Source organism: Microcebus murinus, chromosome 6 (assembly GCF_040939455.1).
Source record: "Microcebus murinus isolate Inina chromosome 6, M.murinus_Inina_mat1.0, whole genome shotgun sequence".
Lineage (NCBI taxonomy): Eukaryota > Metazoa > Chordata > Mammalia > Primates > Cheirogaleidae > Microcebus > Microcebus murinus.
The window spans coordinates 104,424,224-104,440,549 of NC_134109.1; the positions used below are offsets into that span (position 1 = coordinate 104,424,224).

Genomic DNA, 16,326 nt, shown 5'->3' on the forward strand with positions numbered 1-16,326 from the left:
TTTCCAGAAGTAAATATTTATTATATGAAGACTCGACTGAGGATGCATATCAAGGAGAGGAGGAAGTGGCACCTCCTGGCAGATCTGACCCTCAAGGCAGGTTACCTGCTCCTGCACAACTGAAAGGAGATCCTGCCAGCCTTGGAGGCTGTCCTGCCCCTTCAAAAGAGATCAAGCAACGGTTTTGGCCAATAAGAGGTTGCTCGGTTTAAGAAAGACTTGAGAAGTTAGCAGACAGTTCAGAGGACAGCTGTCATGGTGATAAAGAGTTCAGGAAAGAAGGTGTAGGAAAAGGGGTGGGGATATAGGGATTATTTAAACCTGACAAGAAGAGCCTGAATAAAGTGTGACCGGTAGTTGGTATTTGGACATTTGCAGGGGTGATTATGTAGAGCACATCTTTTTGAGCTTTTTTTGGGTAGCAGGGCATTCTTAGGAAAAGATCACATGTACATGGCCTGTAGGATGCTCAGGTAAGGCTTCTCAAGACTAGATTCTGCCTTGAGAATCTTAAGGCTTTGACACTCCCAGTCCCACCCTGCCACGAAGGGCTGAGGGAGCCAACGGCTTAGTACACTGTGACCAGTGCCTTCTTGGGGGAGTCACATACCTGTGATGAAATTAATGTTTAGGGCTGGGATTATCTGTATTTTAGGTAGGGTTAGAAAAAGTGTGGAGGATATAATGAATGAAAGACTGGCATAAAAGGAGGAAATGATTGATTTCTGGATATGAAAACACTGGGTTGACTTGTCAAAGGATGGGTGTGTGTATGGAGCACGTCCCAAAAGTCTTTGGACAGACTTTGGACAGTTTAAGCTTCACTAATTTCAGAAAAATAAGTGCTATAAATTTACCCCCAAGATTGCTTGAAGTTTAAATTATATACATTTACTTTATACTTATTTTTATGGATGCTGAATAATGAATTATTAATTTTAGCTATTTGAGTCGCAGATGTGAGAGCAATCTAGCTGTGACAGCTGTCACCCCATTGATCGCCAGGGTTAATTATTTGAATCAGCCCCTCTGATTGAAAACAGTAAAGGCTGACTTTAAAACAAAAAAAATTATTAATTCAACATTTGTAACACTGAATAAGTGTAAAAGAACTTCAGGTTTCATATCTGGGTTAGTGTAAGGCAAAAGTATTCTGTAGATAACAAGGATTCCAGGGCATGTGTGATCCTAAGAGTATAAATGTCTGAGTTCAAGCAGAACTTCCAGGTCCAAGTCAAGGGCTCCACATGGTAACAGGAGGTGCAGGTAATATCTAGATTACAGAAGAAACAAAGAGAACATTTCACTGTGGCAAATATATGATATGAAGAAAGGGTGGAATGAGAAAATGGGATGGCAGGGGAGGGCAGAGTGACCCAGAGGGTCCAGGAGGGGCAGAGAGATCTGCTGGGCTGGTAGGGGGAGGGGCTGTGCCACACCCTCCTCCTGTTGTCCCCTCCCTCACCCTCAGAACCCCTTTGTGACTCTCCTGGGCTCTGTGATGCAGGCCTGGGAGTATAGCCAGCCTGGACACCCTCACACTCAGTTGCTTCAGGCAACCCTGCTGTTCTGACAGTGGAGAAGGTTCTCTGTTTTCTGAACAGTCACCCTGAGCCAGGGCTGAGCTTTGGCTCAACTGTTTTGGATATGGAGCCTCAACTCACCCTTCTGGGTAGCTTGGGGTTACTCTTTCTGTACCTGACTTACCTGGTGATGAAATCACTTTTGCCAACTACCTGGGAAAATGAAGAAACCCAAAAGGTAAGGAACATCCAAGAGAGATTTTGTGTTGTTGGTTCCCGTTCCTATTCCCACATTGCTAAAGCAATTTGGTTGGCTTGGAGAATGACAGGACATCACCCTTCTAGGGGCAGAGGTCGGCCAGGGCTAGGGCTCAGGAGGATTAAGGTTTCCACCCAAGGCTCACAGGCTACCTATCTGAGTGTGGCGAAGGGTTCCAGAATAAAACCCCAAACACAGTGATTTCGTGGTCCTGGCCTGGACATTAGAGAGTGTAGGTTCTCTGGAGGAGAACAAGGTCTCATGACACTTGATCTCCAGTCACATTCCCAGGTCAGGTGCCACTTGACCAAGCCTTCCTTCACGTGGGGCTGGCTGACCCAATGCCGAGAGCCTCCGAGCTCTGTCCCCAGGATGCAGGGTCCTCTGAGGGCACAGATGTGACTGTTGGCTTCCGATTCTGTGTCCTCCTTTAGCACAGGATTTCTGAGAACATCAAGTGGCAAAATCCTTCTTTGAATTTTTCAAAGAAGGAAAACTTGGAAATGTTTTATCACTTTTAAAAATTGATAAAAGGAACAAGTTAATTAAAATGGAGAGCCATGTTATTTGTGGATGGTGAGTGTCTGTGCTTCTTGGAGAGAAGAGCAGTGAGAGAAGGGAGTCCCGGCCTCTTACTCTTTTCCTTTTGTTCGTGGCATCAGGGCGGAGCCAAGAGAAGGAAAGGGGGAACATTGAAAGGTTCTGCCTGTGTGACTTGAGCTCTCCAAGGGTGAACTTTTCTGTTCCTTCTAGGAGGTCCCAGGTCCACAATCTCTGAGAATGTTGGTTGCTAGATAGTCTCTCTGGGAAAACAGAGCCCCTAGAGGAGGGTCATGTGAGCTGAGACACTCTCAGAGTCCCTGCTCTGCCCCTGCATGGGCACGCAGCAGGGGTGGACCTGTGTGTGACAGGTTGGGGAATGACTACTGGTTGGTGTGCACTCAGAGCTTCTGTCTCTTGACTTTGTACAAGTACTTTGACTTCCTGCATGCTCAGATCCCTCTTTGAGATAACCACTGATGTCTGTGCTTCATGTGGTGGTTTTGAGCATCGTGTGGGATAATGCATGTGAAAGGACTGTATAAATGAGGTCGCATACACATGTGAACCTTGTTAATATTATTGTTGACCATTGGACCTTGTCTGCTGATTTTGAGGGCTAGCAGAGTTTAATATTCCAAGGGTCTCCCATAGAAGGACTCCTGTATGATCCTTGTGCTTCTACCTTCCTTACATATAGCCTCACTTCCTGATTTCCCAGGTCAGAGAATTTGCCAGAGGAAGGAAACTGGTTTCTATTCTGAGAAGGTGATTAATCCTTCCCCTTCTTTCCTGGTCCCTTTTTAAAGCATGTTCTACGCATTTCAGGGATTCAGTGCCCCCTGCCGTAGTCATGGGAGGGAGTAGCCATGGGAACAGGAATGTGAATGAAGGCCTTGGGGAGAGGCTAGAGAAGGTATTATGAAGTCATGGGTAGGAGGCAAGGTGAGTGGGTAGCAGGCTTCAGGTGGTCCCACCCCTGCTAGGCTAGCAGGCCCCCCTTTCCTTGTTCTGGTCCTGGCTGGAGCTTTGTACCTCCTGTCTTTGCAGCCTCCGGAGTGAGGATCATGGCACCATGAACCTCCATCAGCTGTTATGTCCAGACGCCCTCTGTGACATGTGTAATAGATCAACTGCTGAGCTCGTGAAAGTGCTGTTCCGGCAGTTTCTGAAAGATGCTGCTCCCTGTCTCACTTTTAGCTTCTACAGTTTCTGGAACAGAATTATCACACATTTTTTCCTCCACCCTCTCAGCAAGCCCTCCAGGAGACCTACTACCAGCCCCTCTGCCAGAGCCTTCTCCACCTCCTGCCTCCATTCTCTCACCTGACCTGATGACCCCTTTTTTCACTTACTTTCACCCTCACCATTGGTGACTCTCTGTCCCCAGAGCCTGTTCCTCCCTTGGATCCAAATTCTCAGTGGACCATTCCCCACCCCAGCTGCTTGCCTTTTCCCCTCTCCCACCACATCACACTCAGGGAGCAGATCCTGTCCTCCAGCCAGAAGCCACTTTGTCTATAAAAACCATCTTTGCACTTGACCCAATCTTTTTCTGAGATATCGACCCCTTGCCAAATTTTTCCCAGGCAGTGGATCCTACCCATTCCCATGCTTGTCATCATGCACTACCAACCCTTGCTTCACTACCACTAGATGGCATTTTAACTGTGACTTAATCTAAATCAATTTCCATCTTTTTGAAGCCTGTTCTGGAGATGTCCTCTCTAGATAGAGGTGATGAATTGTCGACTGATGTCCCAACAATCAGAGACATTGACCCTTCAAGCCTTGCAATTTCAGAATTCTCCTGGTGGTAGCCTTAGGCCAGGGACTTGTTCCCCTTCAACTTGGCGCCATGTGATTTCAAGCAAGAGCTGCTTGCCCCCACCCTTCTGAGGCTTCTTTTGCAGGAGACCCTGCAGCCAACCTTGAAGAACCTGGTAACCTCTCTTTTTTTCAACCCTGATGTTCTGGCATTCTTGGAGAGACAAGTTAAAAAGAGGAGTGATTTCCTGATGTGGAAAGGAAAAGGAAAAGAAAATGGGATCTTTTCCAAAGCAACTTAAGTCAGACTACCAACTAAATTCTTCAGCAAAAATGTTAGCATCAGTTGCCAATAAGCCTGACTTGGCAGTTTTCCTTCCAGAAAAGACAAACCAGAGGAGCTACACGTGCATCAGCAGCTCATACATCCTAAGATCCTTGAAGTAACTCATGGCCAATCCAACTTCAATCCCTACTCCCTATCCTATCACCTGATCCTCTGTCCCAGATTAGGTTCTGTTGAGTATATTTTCATAAACTCCAGAATGAGGCACTGTCTCTTCTGCCATCTGAAATTCACTGCCTAGAATGGAACGTGCTGCAGAAAGAACAGGAAATTGTGTGGGGTTTACCGTCTGTGGTCAGGAAATCTCAGCAAGACTTTTGTCCTCCAGCTCCCAACATTACGTTGGTCAGCCAGTCCTCCAAAGTTTATGTTCCAATCTCTATCCTTCCGGGGGAATTTCCTCTCAGCAGTGAGCTTTAAAAAAACTAGAGCACCACACTCAAAAGAGGCTCATCCAACACCAGTGGGGCCTTCCCCATAGGATCCATGAGTCTTTGTCCCTGCTGAATCTTGGAGAGAAATTCCTGAGACATCTAAGTCAAAGTTCCATCATGGACTTTCATGGATCTCTTTAAAGGTAAGAGCAGTAAAGATCTAGAGAATTTTGAATTGAGTCAATCTGGAAGCTTCCATGAGAAATGCTCAGAAATGCTTCTGCTAAAGAAGTATGTGAGGAAGGATCAGGGACACAGCCTGGAGAATGGCTCAAAAGGTCATCTTTTGAGTGACCCAAAAGAGGTCTTCAGATAAGGTTCTGGGGTCCTGTTCTGTCTATTCTGTGAAAGATCTAGAAAGTTGCATGGTGAGTCTGTTAGGGAATAATTAAAGGATCTCAAGTGTGAGCCTAGGTCTGAAACAACTTGAAAATCCTGACAGTACAACTAAGCAAGAAATCTGAGGAAATCAATGAGGGTCATATTTCTGGGACTGTACATAATTCATGGCATTCTATCAAGTACGCAGTGCCTCTGAAATCTCACAGCCAAATAAAACACGGAAATTTGGTACCGTTGGTGGGTGGGGACCACTGCCTGAGTACTTTCCAGGAAGTCTGCTTCCTTGACTTCAGCAAGAAAGATATATTGGAAGTCCGTATTGAAAGTTTTCATGTGAGGACAATGTGGGGTCTTCCCCCAAAGGCTTTTGAATCCATGCACATCTTTAACTTGAAAATGGACTCGAGTCTTTTTCCCTTTTTAACTTTGCCTCTTCAACCAACCTTATTTCTGGGGTGGATTCCAAAAATGAAGTCTCCAGGGCCCTTAGAAGAAGCTCTAAAGTTTTTAATGAAGACAAGTTGGGAACAACAAGTTCAGTTCCCAGCCTGGATCATCTCCCTGCCATCTCACCCATGGGCAAAGGAGGACAGGGAGCCCCAAGACAAGTGCCCTCTGATACTAGCCATGAGCTTACAGAGAATGTCCAGACAATTAAAGATGGCAGACAGACTTCTCTGTCCTCCCTCACAGCAGCAGAAACAAAGCGAGTCAGAAGCAGACCATACTAGCCAGTAGATACTGGCCAAAGCTGCCAACAAGGCAAGCTGGGCTGGACATGAGCCAACAAATAAGAAAATGGATTCCAGCAATGGAATTTAAAGGCTTCAGGGCAAAAGGATGAAGAATTAAGAATGTTTTTCCACACTCAACAGGTTCAGAGAGATATTCAAGGAAGAGGAGCTCCATGTTCTTTGATAACAATCTAGTAACAACTTGACAACCAGTGAGTCAGAAAGTTCCCCAGTGAGAAATTTGTTCCATTTCATTTAGTTCTGCTCTGACCTTTGTTATTTGTTTTCTTCTGCTGGCTTTGAGTTTGGTTTTCTCTTCCCGTTCTAATTCCTTAACATGTTATATTAGGTTGTTAATTTGGGATCATTCTGACTTTTTGATATGGGCATTTAGGCTATGGATTTTCCCATTAGTAATGCTTTTGCTGAATCCCAGAGATTTTGATAGCTTGTGTCCCCTTTATGGGACAGTTCAAGCAATCTTTTGACTTTCATCTTACTGTTTTTATTGACCCAATAATCATTCAGCAGCAGGTTGTTTATTTCTATGACTTTGTGTAGAATTGAGTATTTCTGTTGGAATTGATTTCCAGTTTTATTCCACTGTGGCCTAAGATACATGGTATGATTTTGATTTTTTAAAATTTTTTGCAAAATGTTTTGTGGCCTAAGATATGATCAATCTTAGAGATATACCATGTGATAAAGAGAAGAATATATATTTAGTAGTTTTGGGTAGAATGTTCTGTAAATGTCTGTTAGGTTCATTTGTTTTAGGTTCCCATTTAAGTCCAGTGTCTATTTTTTTCTGCTTTTATAATTTTTCCAGCTCTGACAGTGGAGTGTTAAAGAACCTGGAAATTACAATACTACTATTTATTTCCTTACTTTGCTCTAGTAGAATTTGTTTTATGTATATGGGAACTCCTGTGTTAGGTGCATATATTTTAAATTATGTCTTCTTGTTGAATCACTCCCTTTACCATTATATAATTACCATCTTTGTCTTTCTTTACCATTATTGATTTAAAGTCAATTTTGTTTGATATGAGAATAGCTATACCTGCTCTCTTTTGGTTTCCATTTGCATGGAATATTTTTTCCATCCTTTCACATTGAGCCTGTGCATATCCTTGTGGTTTAGATGTGTTTCTTGGAGATAGCAGACACATGGGTTGTTTTTTCATCATTGTAGCCAGCCTCTGTGTTTTGAGTGGCACATTTAAACTGTTCATGTCGAGAGATAGAATTGATATATGGGATGCTGTTCTGTTCATTCTGTTGGGTAGTACCTTATTGTGCTATTGTTTTATAAGAGTTATGAGCTTTAGCTTTTGGGAGTGATTTTGCACTGGTGGGTATCTATTGTGCTGATTCATGTGTAATGTAGTTCTGAGTATTTCCTGCAGGGCAGATCTGGTCATGGCAAATTCCCTCAGTGTTTGTCTAGAAAACACCTAATTTCTCCATCAATTGTGAAACTTAATTTTGTGGGATACAGAATTCAAGGCTGGCAGTTGTTCTGTTTAAGAAGATTGGAGATGGGGCCTCAAGCCCTTCTGGCTTGTGAGGTTTCTTCTGAGAAGTCTGAAATTAACCTGATGGGTTTTCCCTTGTAGGTCAGTTGTTGCTTACATCTTGCTGCTTGTAGAATTTTCTCCTTCATTTTGATTTTTGCTAGGTTGATTACTATTTAATATGTGTCTTAAAGATGTTCTATTTGCTATGAATCTTTCCGGTGTTCAATCACCATCTTTTTTTTTTTTTTTTTTTGAGACAGAGTCTCACTTTGTTGCCCAGGCTAGAGCGAGTGCTGGGTGTCAGCCTAGCTCACAGCAACCTCAAACTCCTGGGCTCAAGCAATCCTTCTGCCTCAGCGTCCTGAGTAGCTGGGACTACAGGCATGCGTCACCATGCCCGGCTGATTTTTTCTATATATATTAGTTGACCAATTAATTTCTTTCTATTTATAGTAGAGATTGGGCCTTGCTCTTGCTCAGGCTGGTTTCGAACTCCTTCGCCTCGGCCTCCCAGAGTGCTAGGATTACAGGCGTGAGCCACCGTGCCCGGCCAATCACCATCTTTTATCTGGATCTCTCGCAATACCAGGGAAGTTTTCCCCAGTAATTCCCTCAGAATAGATTTTCCATGCTTTTAGCTCTTTCTTCTTTCTTCTTCTCCCTCAGGGATACCTATAATTCATATATTCGTTCACTTCACATAGTCCCATATCTCTCAAAATGATTGTTCAGCCTTTTAAATTCTCTGTCTCTTTAAATGACTGGGTTGGCTCAAGAGCCTTGTCTTTAAGCTCTAATTTTCTTCTTGGTTTAGTCTGTTGCAGAACTTTTCTACTGTGTTTTGATGTTCCCTAAATGATTCTTTCATTTCTTTAAGTTCTATAATATCCTTTCTTTTGTTTTCTAGCACTTTAGTGACTTTTTCATTAATTTCCTGAAATATATTTTTTACTTCTTTTTGTTGGTTTTAAACTCCCTCTTCAATTCTATTCATCTTACTTGTCATCCATATTCCGAATTCCATTTTTGTCATTTTGGCAACTTCCTTGTGGTTGGAGTTCACTACTGTAGCTCTATTGTGAGCAGTTGAGGATGTCGAACTGTTTTGTTTTTTCATGTTGCCAGGGCTCTTTTGCTGGTGTCTTCTCATTGAAAATCTCTTTTCTTGACTAAGGGGTAATAGGTTTGCAGGACACTTGTTCTGTGCTGGGAACTCTCCTGCTTAATTAAAAGAAGGGATGGTTCCTAGATGGCACTGTTTTTCCTATTCTGGAATGCTGACATTGCAGGGGAAGGCCGTGTGCGCTGAAAGTCTGTAATTCAGCTATTTTAATTCATCCTGTTCACCTGTGACTGCTGTGGCAAAGCCTGTGCTGTTTGATCTTTTTGCTGAGTGTTGGGTTGTTCCCCAGATAGTGGTAGGAAGTTTGAGCTGGGTGAGATCCTCTCCATGGAGGCTGGCATTGTGGGGGTCTCCCTGCAGAGGTGACAGTGGCAGCTGAGTTAGGCTATCTAGGCAGTGGTCATGGGTTCCTGGGCTGTGGGCATTTGCTCAAACCAGGTCCCAGTGTAATGGGGACTTGAGGCTAGAGAGTCCCTGGAGGGGTGTTGGAGTTTGGAGCAGTTCTGCTGACCTTGCAGTGGTGGTGGAGACTCAAGTGTGAGGTCTTGGGGTCCAAGTGCAGCACTGGAATCTCGGAAGCAGTGTCCAAAGCCTGGTGAGAGCTCTGGAGCCACAGGGGTGGAGCCTCAGACCTGGGACTAGAGAGGAGCCAGAAGCAGGGCTGTTCATGTGGCAGGCTGATCTGACCTGGAGGACAGAGGCAGGGCTGAACAGGTGGAAGACTGTTTGGACCTGAAAGGTGGAGTCATGGCTGTACAGGTGGCAGGCTGTTCCACAGGCTCAGGGACTAAGGATGCCAAGTCAAATGATTTGGGGGCAGTTCCAGTGGCCCGGGGACCATAGAGTTCTCCCTGCGCCTCTCCCCAGGACCCACTGAAGCAGTCACCCAAAGCTTCCTAGGCCAGAGCCTGTGGCACTCTAGTCAACTCCTCTGTTCAGACCCCCTGTGCTGGAGGGGAGGGGTGCTTGGCTTCTAGCCGTAGGGTACAGCTCAGGGGAGCCTCCACTTGGTCTTCTCCCTCCCCAGCCTAGTGGGGGTGATGTGAAGGCTACTGCTGCAATGCTGAGCCCTGTGCCTACTTGGGGCTCTGCACCTGAGAGTGCAGGATAGCGTTAGTTGCACAAACCTGGGATCGCTTGCCGCCAGATTCTTACTGTGCCTGTTGTCCAGTGCAATGACTCTGCACAGACTCTAGGCAGGTCTCGAGTCTGTCCTGACAGAGGCCTGTGGAGGTGGTGGGAACCCTGTCACAAGTCAGCCACAGAGCCTGTGGGGTGAGCACAGTGCCCCAGAGCTCTATCCTCCTATTCTTCCCTGTGCACAGATGCCTCCCACAGATCACTTTTATCTTGTTGAATGTATTGCCCTGTCACCTTCTTTTTCACACTGAGTGTTCCGTGTTGCTTCTCTGTGGTTTCACAATGTTCCTTCCAAGAAGAGCTATCTGTAGGTGGGCACCTGTCTGCAACTTACACCCCTTTCCTTGAGAGCGGCGTGCTTACAGGCTGCTTCCAGTCCGCCATCTTTCCCAGCTCCAAAGTGACAAATGCACATGAGTAAAGTACAAACCACTGTGACCACTGAAAGTTCATCACCAAGAATATCAGTTCCCGGAGATCCTAAATCATCATTCCTTAAAAATCAGATGTTGGGTGAATTAAAATTTAAATTGGAGAGCAGGGAGCACAGCCAAGCTCAAAGCCATACCACTGACATGTCCCTTGCCTCAGATAACTTGACTTCCAAGGCCTTCCTGACTTATGCCCAGGTCAGGAGCCTGGCAGCTCCCCATGCGCTGCATGTCCACTTGGAGGACAGAGGGATCAGCACGGAGCAGAGGCAGGACCCCTGGGTCCCTAAGCATGTCTTATGGAAGGGCCAGGATGAGACTTTCCCTCCAGCTACAGAGAGTGAGCCCTCTGGGACCCAAAGAAGAAGAGGTTGGTGGAAGGGATGAAGGGTTGGGACATCCCAAATTTATCTGGAAAAGGGCAGCTCCGTGTCATCGTCTGTGCAGAACAGAGGCCTCGGAAAAGAAGAGCTGCCTTTACTGGGACTACTGAAGCTCAGAAAATTATGACACACATGGGGAAGTTTCTAAAGAAGAAATTGGGGCATGAAATAGGTACCAATGGCTCCAAAAAGTCCCTTATGTCCTCAACTTATCACAAAACAGAACTGCAAGCCCAAGAAGAGCCCACCCAGGACCATCCCTTCAACAACATGGCTCCCTTCAGTTAAGTGACCCATACCAAGTCTGGTAGCCAAAAAGTTGCCTTTGCTGGCCAGAGTTTGCTCACAAGGATTAGATCAGAGACAAGGACAGACAGTCCCAGAAAGGTGTGACATTTAGGTACCAGCCACTGTGGCCGGAGCATTCCCCATCCATCCCCCAAAGGGAGCCTGTGCACCGTGCAAGCCCCACCTGCAGGCGTCAAGTTGGCCGAGTGCCTCCAGCTGCCCCCCCCACCCACTGCTGAATACACTGTGTGCAGAGATTTGCTTCTGTAGACAGCAAATGCTTTCCAAGCATTTCCAAGGAGGAAAATTCAGCCCCACCCCCCAAAAACAGTAATTCATTCCTTGTTGAGAATATTGTCTTGAGGATATTGATTCTCCTCAATATATGTTCTAATAAGAACAGTGTGGTTTTCATGTACTGTGTTGGGGGCATAGATTTTGAGTAATCTAGAGCTTGTGCTTAGGGAAAGGTAGGAGTTAGTTCAGCTCTTCCTATTGCCTATTTTTGGCTTCTAAAAAATGACCAGTCCCCTGGAGCTCTTGTTGAGGAATGGACATGATGTGCCCCCAAAAGTCCCTTCCCTCCCTGATGAAGTTCGAAGAGATGGGCTCTGTTTCCTAGCTCTAGGCTGTGCCTTACTGACGTTGCATGGCTGTTTCATATCCTTTAGAGCAAGCAGTAAGGAAGATAGGTCTTCCATATCTGACAAGGGAGGGTCACAGACAGGTATATTTTTCTGAAAATAGTGGCTTACTCAGTTTTTAGAAAAAGTTGTCAGTGACCAAAGGATCACACAGGTGGGTGGGAGTGTTTGGGGGGTTATTGCTACAGTGGACACTGGGCTGGTTGGGGTAGAGTCTCAGGAAAAGAGTAGATAGTGCCTAAGAATCCATCATGGGAGCATGCTTGTGTGTTAGGAAAGCATACTTTGACCTTGCTGTTGTGGTTTCCTTCCTGGAAAGTCACCTTGGGGAAGTGGTAACCCTCCCAGAATTATTTCTTCAGGCTGCCTGGATTGATGACATTTGCACAGCAAAAGGATCACCCAGATGTTAGTGGCAGGAATGTTGCCCAGGCAGCCACTTACTCCCCAAAGTAAAATAAAGCTGAGAATAAGGAAAAGATGCCTTACAGTGAGTGGAAAGTAAAAAAAGTGAAGGTCGAGTGTGGTGGCTCATGCCTGTAATCCTAGCACTCTAATCTTAGCCAAGGCAGGTGGATCGTTTGAGCTCAGGAGTTCAAGACCAGCTTGAGCAAGAGCGAGACCCTATGTCTACCAAAAATAGAAAAAAATTAGCCGGACAACTAAATATATATAGAAAAAATTATCCAGGTATGGTGGTGCATGCCTGGAGTCCCAGCTACTTGGGAAGCTGAGGCAGGAGGATTGATTGAGCCCAGGAGTTTGAGGTTGCTATGAGCTAGGCTGATGCCACAGCACTCTAGCCCGGGCAACAGAGTGAGACTCCATCTCAAAAAAAAAAAAAAAATGAAGATGGGAAAGAATGTCCTTGCTGGTGGAACAAAAGTATTTGTGTCATTATCTCCATATCATGATCACATCCTGCTTCCCCCTTGCCCAGTCTGATCCAGACACCACTTCCTTGAGGCTGATCAGGGCACTGCAGGGATTACTGATGCCATGTGGCAGAAGTGTACATGGGACTGTTATTTGGGTACTAAAGCAATATCTACAGGGCTGTGGTCTGGCATGGCAACCCTCTCTTTAGGGAAGGTGACCTCAGTGCCTTCCTTCTATGCATGCTTGATGACAACCTGCAAGATCTTGCCCTTAGTGTGTACAGTTCACCAATAAGAATGGAGACACCTTTGATCTTCATGGGCTTGGTGGAGCCATGGTAGATACCCCCCAGAACCCCTGCAGCTCCTGATCCAGAGGTGGGTCCTGGACTGTGCACCAGGGTTACAGATATTTGGGGGCTCACCATGGACCTTTACAGAATGCTCTTTTTGACAAAGCCTACATACATATCCACCCTTAAAATACGGGTCTGGAGAGAAGGCAACTCCACTTGTACAGACTGGGACTCAAAAATGGGGTGAGTTTCCTAGAGGACACTTGAGGTAGTTTCTTCAGAAAACTTTGTGAATGTGGGATATCAAAACAAAAACAGATGTCCACTACAGCCCCCTTACTCTACTTCTGTTTTCTTGTCCAGAGTTATGCCATTGACCCTGCATTGTCTAAAGCTTGGGGTTGTTGAAAGAATGCAGAGTCTGGGGAGACCCTGGAAAGGACAAAAGTTGGGATGGGTCTCAGGGTGAGGAACTTGTAGAGGTGGAGAATCAGGGGAGGACCCCAACACCCATGTGGATAGACCAGCCAGTAATCTGGCCTTTCAATTCCTCCATCTTCCCATCTTAGGGTCCCTCCATTCCAGTCCTGTGACTGCCACACCTGGAACTTACTATCAGGAACGCCTCTGACATCTGCAGCCTGACATTCCATCCCTTGACCTATCCCCTTATTCTTCCAGCATATGCTTTCAATTTGTCATTTTTTTCCACTCCAGGTCATTAAATTTTTTACTCATCTATCTGCTAAGTTATTGTCTTCATTTCCTCCCTCATCAAAACAGACTTCAGGGGCTATCTGATAACCAATATTTAAAAAGCTCCACTTTAAATAGTCCTCATCCAATCCCCTTTAATCCTTCCAGTGTGGCAAAAATTTTAATTCTCTGCCTTTTCCAGAAATGGCTTCCTATAAGTAACTGATCACTATTGGATTTAATCTCACAAGTCTACGGGCTCCATGATAAAATTTATGGTCAACACCACCACTATCTGGAAATAATTCACTCATTTATTCCAAAAATAATTATCTGGTGCTTAATAATAGTAAACAAAACAAATAGAACTTAGGTCACTTTTTTTAGTTCACTCTCTCAAATCTGTTTCAAACCTTCTGCACTCTGCTCAAACTTAGGCCATCTCCACTTGCTTAGCAGACGTGTTGGACTCACCATTCACAGAAGAACAGAAGCCATTAGGTGGGAACTTTTCATCGAAAAACTATGTCCATCTCTCCTTTCCTTCTTTCTTCCTGTTATGTACAAAGAAATTTCCTTCTAAGGTTTCTATTCTCAAAGCAATTACACTTCCCAAACTGTCTTTGTACTGAGAGATAGCTAAAACATAGTCTCTTTTTTTTGGTAGGGGAGAAGGGGACAGGGTCTCACTCTGTTGCTTGGGCTGGAGTGCAATGGCATCACCATAGCGCATTGCAACCTCAACCTCGTGGGCTCAAGTGATTCTTTTACCTCAGCCTCCTGAGTAGTTGGAACTATAGGCATGAGCCACCATGTCTGGCCATAAAACTTAGTCTTGATGGACTGATCCACCCTTCCCAGCTATCCTTATTGCCCCATCCCCTCTCTTCATGAGGCACTAAACATATTTTATTTTTTAAAGCATTTAATGAAAAAAAAATGTTTACACATACGCAAGAGCAGATAAAACAGTATAACTTCCTGTGTACCCACCACCCAACTTTGACAATTACCATGCCTTATGCACCCCATCTTTTACACATGATTAAAGTGTAAAAGTACATTTAAACATCTTGCCATCTATCTCTTAGTAGATATGCTATGTGCCCCATTTCAGTGTTCTCATATTCCTTTGATACTTATCACATGAGGGTCACACTTATCCATAACAGATGTACACAGCATTGGTGACTGAAACACATTGAGCATTACTGTATTTGCCATCAGCTCTGCTCTGTCTTGTATGCAACCCTAAGAAATCATTTGAATTCCTCCCCCCACTTCATAAAAGCAGTAATCTTTATAGAACAAATTCATTGCATAATAATGCAATCCCTAATCACACAGTAAGTGTAACATGAAAAATGTATGGAAGTAGAAAATTTTACATGTTGATAAAAACTTGAAATTGCTATGTAAATGTTTTCAAACATTTAGGAAAAAAACAAATTTTTTTGGTAATACGTTTAAAATGACTTATTATGTTTCCAGTTAAATATAGTAGATCAAATATACTTGTTTATCTCCTCTCCTTCCCCAAATATCATTAAAAGTAAAGGATTATATGAAAAAAAAATGCTCAACATCTTTAATCATCAGGAACATACAAATCAAAACCACTATGAATGGGTTTTCTGTTCTGTTCCATTGGTCTATGTCTCTATTTTTGTGTCTATATCATGCTGTTTTGGTTACTAGAGCCTTGTAGTATAGTTTGAAGTATGGTAATGTGACACTTCCAGATTTTTTCTTTTTGCTTAAGATTGCTTTGGCTATATGGGGACTTTTCTGGTTCCACACACAAAGCATAGAATGATGATAGCATAGAATATTCTAGGCATAGAATGGCATAGTGATGCCATTGCACTCCAGCCCAAGCAACAGAGTGGTTCCCTAGCAACAGGTAGGCTCCCCTACCAAAAAAGAGACTAATTTTTCTAGATCTGTGAAATATGATGTTGACATTTTGATGGGGATTGCATTGAATCTATAAATTACTTTGGGTAGTATGCACATTTTAACAATGTTGATTCTATCGGTTCATGCACATGATATGCTTTTCCATTTGTATCATCAACAATTTCTTTCCTCAGTATTTCATAGTTTTCTTTGTAGAGATCTTTCACCTTCTTGGTTAAGTATATTCCTACTTTCTTTGTAGCTATTATGAATGGTACTGAGTCTTTGATTTAACTCTCAGCTTGATTGTTATTGATGTTTAGGAATGCTATTGATTTATGTATGTTGATTTTATAACCTCACACTTTGCTGAATTTATTTATCGATTCCAGGAGTCTCTTTGTGGAAGTTTTCTAGATATAAGATCATATCATCAGCAAAAAGCAATAGTTTGACCTCCTCTTTCCCAATTTGGATACCCTTAATTTCTTTCTCTTGCTGATTGCTCTGGCTAGGATTTCCAGAACTATGTTGAATAGAAGTGGTAACAGTGGACATCTTTGTCTTCTTCTGGTTCTTAATGGGAATGCTTTTAACTTTTCCCCATTGAGTATGATGCTGGCTGTGAGTCTGTCTATATGGCTTTTATAATTTTGAAATATGTTCTTTGTATGCCAAGTTTGTTGAGGGCTTTTATCATGAAAAGGTGCTGAATTTTGTTGAATGATTTTTCTGTATCTACTGAGATGATCATATGATCTTTTTTTTTTTTTTGAGACAGAGTCTCGCTTTGTTGCCCAGGCTAGAGTGAGTGCCATGGCGTCAGCCTAGCTCACAGCAACCTCAAACTCCTGGGCGCAAGCAATCCTGCTGCCTCAGCCTCCCAAGTAGCTGGGACTACAGGCATGTGCCACCATGCCCAGCTAATTTTTTCTATATATATTAGTTGGCCAATTCATTTCTTTCTATTTATAGTAGAGACGGTGTCTCACTCTTGCTCAGGCTGGTTTCAAACTCCTGAGCTCGAGCAATCCACCCGCCTCAGCCTCCCAGAGTGCTAGGATTACAGGCATGAGCCACTGC

The 16,326-nt window shown here is 44.1% G+C and overlaps 1 long non-coding RNA gene across 1 annotated transcript; it reads left to right on the top strand.

The window, feature by feature from the left end:
* Positions 1–1,550: 1,550 nt before the first annotated feature.
* LOC105873423 (uncharacterized) lies at positions 1,551–3,472 on the top strand. The gene is made up of 2 exons (XR_001155014.3): positions 1,551–1,761; positions 3,373–3,472. It is a non-coding gene; the product is annotated as an uncharacterized LOC105873423 (long non-coding RNA).
* The last annotated feature ends 12,854 nt before the right edge of the window (positions 3,473–16,326 follow it).